This window comes from Propithecus coquereli, unplaced genomic scaffold (assembly GCF_000956105.1).
Source record: "Propithecus coquereli isolate 6110/MARCELLA unplaced genomic scaffold, Pcoq_1.0 Scaffold248, whole genome shotgun sequence".
NCBI lineage: Eukaryota > Metazoa > Chordata > Mammalia > Primates > Indriidae > Propithecus > Propithecus coquereli.
In genome coordinates, this window is record NW_012148041.1 from 1,272,310 (window position 1) to 1,278,192 (window position 5,883).

The 5,883-nt window shown below is 44.3% G+C and overlaps 1 protein-coding gene across 1 annotated transcript in view; it reads left to right on the forward strand.

Moving 5' to 3' along the window:
• Positions 1-1,439: 1,439 nt before the first annotated feature.
• Positions 1,440-5,883, forward strand: part of PPARD (peroxisome proliferator-activated receptor delta) — a 68,309-nt gene continuing 63,865 nt past the window's right edge. The window contains exon 1 of the mRNA XM_012646651.1: positions 1,440-1,526. The gene's annotated coding sequence lies outside the window, so the exon portion shown is untranslated. The remainder of the gene's footprint in view (positions 1,527-5,883) is intronic.

A 5,883-nucleotide genomic window follows, 5' to 3' on the forward strand; every position in this document is an offset into this window, starting at 1 on the left:
AGAGTTTGAGAACAGGTCAAGCCCAGTGCTTGTCGAGCAGCTCCGGCTCCGGCAGCCCTGGCTGGTTAGCTTCTTGCAGTTTGTTCACTCTGTCATTTTCTGAGCGGGTAATTGTGCTTATCAATTACCAAGTTCCTGTTCAGTAATTTTTGCAGAGCCTCTGAAAGATACGGGCAGCTAGGCCCCTGACACTATTCAGCAGATAATGCAGCTTATCAACTCCTTAGTTTAATGAACTGACTGCTCTTTGGCTGCCTTTCTCCTTGCCTCTTCACCACTGCTTTTTTGTATATGTCTCAGCCCACTGAGGAAGACTTGCCCCTCCTCAGCCTTCCAACCCCACCTGTGGTCCCTTAGACCCCTTGCCTGGGGACCTGGTAAGAGGACAGCCAGTGTAGGGTGCTGGCCTGGGAAGTCAGCAGGCCTCTGCTTTGGGCAGAATGCAGCTGCCCTGGCTGTTGTGCAAGCTCTTCTCAGGGCCTGTAGATCCTGGCATGTCATGGGACAGTGCAGCTCCTTGCAGGAGTTGGATCTGTTGCTTCTAAAGGTTTCAGCTGTATCCTGTCACCAAGGCCCACCTTCCTGGGTGATGCCTGAAGGCTGAGAAGCTGAACTGTAGTGCCTTCCTCCAGTGACCCTGTAGGGCCTGCCAGGAGCCATCCCTTTTGCTCAGCATTGTCTACACTAGAAACATTCTCTTCTTTCTCCCTATCCGGCATCTCTGTGGATTGTCTGTCCTGCCAGGCCCTTGCTTGTGTCATGTCAGAAAACTTGTGCCTGATGCCCTTGTCTGTGCCATGTTGTCCCAGATTGCCCAATGGCTGTTTCTTGAGATGGTTTGATGTCCCTGAGCATTTTTCTCTGTCACTGGAGCCAGGAGGGCAGGCTGCTTGCAGCAGCTGGATTCCAGGGTGTCAGAGGAGAGCTGGGTACTTGGCTTGAGCCTGGCAGGGAGAGAACGGCCCCTCGCATCAGGTTTCAGACATGTGGGTCTTCTCCCTTGGCATATGGTTCCTAGCCTTCATAACTCACCATGCTGGTGATTGGGGTGTGACTCCGGTCATGTCTCCACATGGCTTTGGTCAAGGAATCAAGCATGACTCAGGGCATCTCCATTTATTAGCTGCCACCCATGGGGGAGTGTTGGGCATGGGTCCTTCCTTCCTTTGTCAACTTCTTCTGCCCCACCTTGGTAAAGTCAGTAAAGCTAGCATCTGCTTGCTTGGGAGTGAGCAGACTACTTCCAGAATTGGGAAATGTTTGCTGACTCAGGCTCTGAATTACATATTAGGGTGTGTGTGTGAGGGACAGACGAGGAGACGGATTGCTCACCTTTGGGAGCTCTCCTTGAGCCCTGTTGTTTAATTATAACTTATTAGAGCTGCTTTTTGGACTCCTGGCACCTCTCAGCTAAAGATGTTGGTTTTCTTTCTATCCTGCAGTCGTGTGTGGTGTTTTGGGCATGCACGTGGTACTCACACAGTGGCTTCTGCTCACCGACAGATGAAGACAGATGCACCAAAGAGGTAATCTCATTTCCCTTACTCAGGGGCCTCTCACAACTGACTGACACAGGATCCAGATTTAGGGTCCCAGCCTTGAATATGAAATAATCTCACTAGTGCTGAGTCCCGGATCCAAGGTGTGCCTGTCGTAGCATCTGGTACCCATCACTTACACATAGTGTAGGCACTTAATAAACAATTATTAAATGTCTGTGGCTTACATAGTTTTTTCAGGAGCATACAGATTCTCACCTTTGCACCCACTAAAACATAAACTCCACAAGGGCAGGGACTTATTTTGCTTCCTGTTGTGTCTGGGACGGTGCCTGGCACAGAGGAGACACTGAATAAATATTTGTTGAATGAATAAATGAATAGACTTTCTTCTCTGCCCATGATGAGTGTGTAGGGTACCAGGCCCCAAAGATGTCCATCATTCACTGTCATTTAGGGAACAAATATTTTGGAGTGCCAACTATGTGCCAGGCACTTGGAAAATGATAATAGTAGAAAACAGATTCCTCTTCTGCCTCACAGGTCCATGGTACACTGGCATATATGAGAGCTGGACATGACGTACACACTTGTTTCTTCCATCTCTGCTGGGGTTGGGGATCCTCACCAGAGTCTGAACAATGCTCTGGATTTCCCATTGCTGTTTCCCTGTTCTCAGGATGCCTGGCAGGTTTTATAAACTCAGAAGGGGAGCTCCAGGGAATTCGATGTTCATTGTCCCAACTATTTGGGAGGCTGGGTTATGGTGGGTCCCTGCTGGGGGCCGGGGGAAATGTGGGCCTCCTGTGTGACTTGTTTAATCTCTGAAGTTCAGTGGTTCCAGTAGCTGTTTGTGGGCTTTACTTCCCTTTCTCTGCCTTTAACACTCTGCGGGTTTTCCTGTTGCCAAACAGAGTGGTGAGCCCCTGTGTCTATCAGTCTGTGGGGGTCAGGTTGTTTGTGGATCTTTCAGGAAGGTCCTGGGCAGGGGCCCCTCCTGTTCTCAAACCCATACCCAGTCCTTTCCTCTGAAGGGAATGTGAGGGAGGAGGAAGGGGAATTTGGAGGCTTCTGAGGTTCCCTGAGAGGGGGTGAGGTGGAAGTTCGCCCTGAGCAGGGACAGGGAGTTGAACTGATTTACTTTGTCATTTGCTTTGGTGGCAGTTAGCCACAGTAGCAACAATTATACATGTCTAGGGGTCATTTGTCCAGTTCATCACTGAGCTTTGAGCTCTTAGTCCCAGCTAGAAGTTTTCTTTCTTGGTTTCCTCTGGCAAAGATGAAGCTATAGCTTTATCATATTTTTCAATGTTAAACTCAAAAAGCCGTGGTGGTTGCCATCTTAGTGTTTCCCTCCTGAGGTACTTCTGTGAACCAGGTACTGTGACAGGTGTTTCAGATGTTCAGACATGGTCCTTGGCTGCCCTTGCCCCCTCTAGGGTTGGGGAACCTAGCTCAGGAAAGAAGACATATGTACAAAAAAGATTTTTTATTCTTTTTTTTATATATATGTGTGTGTGTGTGTGTGTGTGTACAGGTCTTGCTCTGTTGCCCAGGCTGGAGTGCAGTGACGTGATCATAGCTCACTGCAGCCTCCAACTCCTAAGCCCAAGCAATCCTCCTGTCTCAGCCTCTCAAATAGGTGGGATTACAGGTGTGCACCACCACACCTGGCTCATTTTTAAAAAAATTTTTTGTAGAGACGGGGTCTCACTATGTTGCCCAGGCTGGTCTTGAATTCCTGGCCTCAAGTGATCCTCCTGCATCAGCCTTCTAAAATGCTGGGATTACAGGTGTGAGCCACTGGGCCCAGCTAAGCTTTTTCAAATATGAGAGAACTGGAGGGTAGTGAGAACATGGTGCTGTACAAGGATACACGTTGAGAAGAACAAGTCATCACTGAGGGCTGGCTTTGTCCCTGGCGAAACTGGGTCTTAGATTGGGCCTTGAAAGAAAGATAGTTTATTTTGAAGTCAACTTTAGAATATTCTGAGAACAATAATTCTCAAACTTTTTGGCCTCAAGACCCCTTTACATTCTTAAACATTATTGAGGACCCCAGAGCTTCTGTTTACCATATTAGAAATTAAAACTGAGGAATTTTAAAAAATTACTAATTTTTAAATTCAGTTAATATAATAGTGTAATATATAAACCTGTTACATGTTATCATGACATTTTTAATGAAAAATTTCTAGTTTTCAAAACAAAAAGAATTGAGTTGCCAGCTAGGCCGGAGTGGTAACGGCTGGCCCGCGGGCTGGCTGGGCTTCTTGTCTTAAAAAGCAGGAAAAAAAAAAAAAAAGAATTGAGGGGAGTGACATTGTTTTACATTTTTGCCATAAAGCGTTTAATAAAAGACAGCTGAATTCTTATATCCGTTTCTATATTCAATCTTTTGCAATAGGTTGTTTTGTTTGAAGGATATGAAGAAAATCTGGTCTCACAGATTCGTGGTTGAGAAAGAGAGAAGTATTTTAGTAGCCTTTACAGATAATTGTGGCTGTTCTTCTTTGATACTATACCAAACTCAACAAGTGGTAATTTCTTAAAGGTTAGTTGCAATGTGAAGTCTGGAACCTTATCAACAAACTTACTATACTTTGTGACATTAAAATCCATTGGTCTGTCTTGCACTTTGAATGGATCTTTTACTTTGAATTGGTCATTGGAAAATACTGTTTCACTGTGTTATATAAATCTTCCAAGTGTTGACACATTTTATCATGTTAGAAAATCATATTCATTGATATCACCACTGATCTCATCAGAAAAGTTTTCAAGTATTAGGAAGCTGTCAAGCTGACAGTGGTAGACTCAAGTTTTCCATCATTTGATTTTCTCTTAAAAGCTTGGTTTTAATAATTGGTAACATACTGTCAGTTCTCTTTTTTGAAGTTACACTCTCACTTCACTTTCAAGAAAAAGTCTCTCAAATACTGAAGTCTAAATAATCATAATTTGCCCGTTAATCTTTCTTTCAAGTAAAAATGATGTTTCATCAAGAAAGTGGCTAGTTTAGCTTGCAACTCAGTTGCGCAAGTGCTTTTTCTTGAGACAATCATGTAATTCCTATTTTGTTACAAAGAATAAAAGACATATCGAGGGTCAAGATTTAATAAAGTTAGTTTTCATTGGTTCATCTAGGACATTCTCAAGTGAAGTTGACATTTTATTATCTTCATGGTTCTGTGGATTAACTGGGCTCAGCTGGGTGGTTCTCGCTTGGCGTCTCTCATTTTGCTGTGGTCAAATGGAGACTGGGGCAGGCATCATCTATAGGCTCAACTAGGCTGGACATCTACTCTGGCTCACTCATGTGGCTGGCACGTGATGCTGGCTGTTGAATGGAATGCCTACAAGTGGCCTTTCCATGTGCCTTGGGCTTTTCACAGCATGACAGCTGGGTTCTGAGCAGAAGCATCCTGAAAGTGAGTGGTATTGAGAGATGCAGACAGAAATGGCAAGGTTTCTCTTGATCTACCCTGGGAAGTCACATGGTATCATTCCTCTATTCTCTTGGTCACAGGACCAGTTCAGATTCAAGGAGAGGACTACACAAGGATATGAATACTAAGAGGCATAGTTCATTAAGGAGGGAAAGAGGCTTCCGTGCAGATCAGCTACTGCTTTTTAGCATCCCTTATTCTGTATATAACACTGGCCTGGCCTGTATATGAGTACTTCTAGGAGAAAAGTGCATCTTCTCACAATTTCCCTTCCTGGAAGCCGCTTTTAGTTTGGAACTTCCTAGTAGGTTGAGAGAGGACATTGAATGCCAGGTGAAGGAATTTTCACTCTGTTCTTTGGACAGTGGGGAGCCATTAACGGTTTTTGGAACAAGAAATGATGGTGTTAATACCGCAAAAAGGTAGATTGAATAAAGAAAGATTGGTGGTAGAGGATAGGTAGGAGGCTCCTGCAATGGTCTAAATGTAAGGAAATTCTTCTTCACTTCAAATCTGAGTTCCTCTGGTTGCAGTTAATTGCATTGGTTTTGATCTGTTAGCCACACAGATTAAGTAACCAGAGCAAGGATGAAGTAACCCACCCCCACTCCCACCCCCATTTAGGGCTGTTGATGCACAAGCGAGATTAATTAAAGGGTTCACAGAAGTTAGAAAGCAATTAAATGTAGGTTTCATTGTCAAGGCACATAAAAAGTTAAGCATAAATTATTCAAAAATAAAAAGCAGGAGAGATGAAACTTCATTTAACACCACTAACCATGTTTCAAATACACTTCAGTTTCAGTGTCATAGACCATTAAGAAGCAAGTAAAGGAGCAAGAAGAAGAAAGAAGGGAAAGGACAAATTAGAGAATGGTGAGGAGAGGGAAAAGGGAACAAGAAGGGAGTTAAGAGGGGCAAATAGCAAAAAGAAT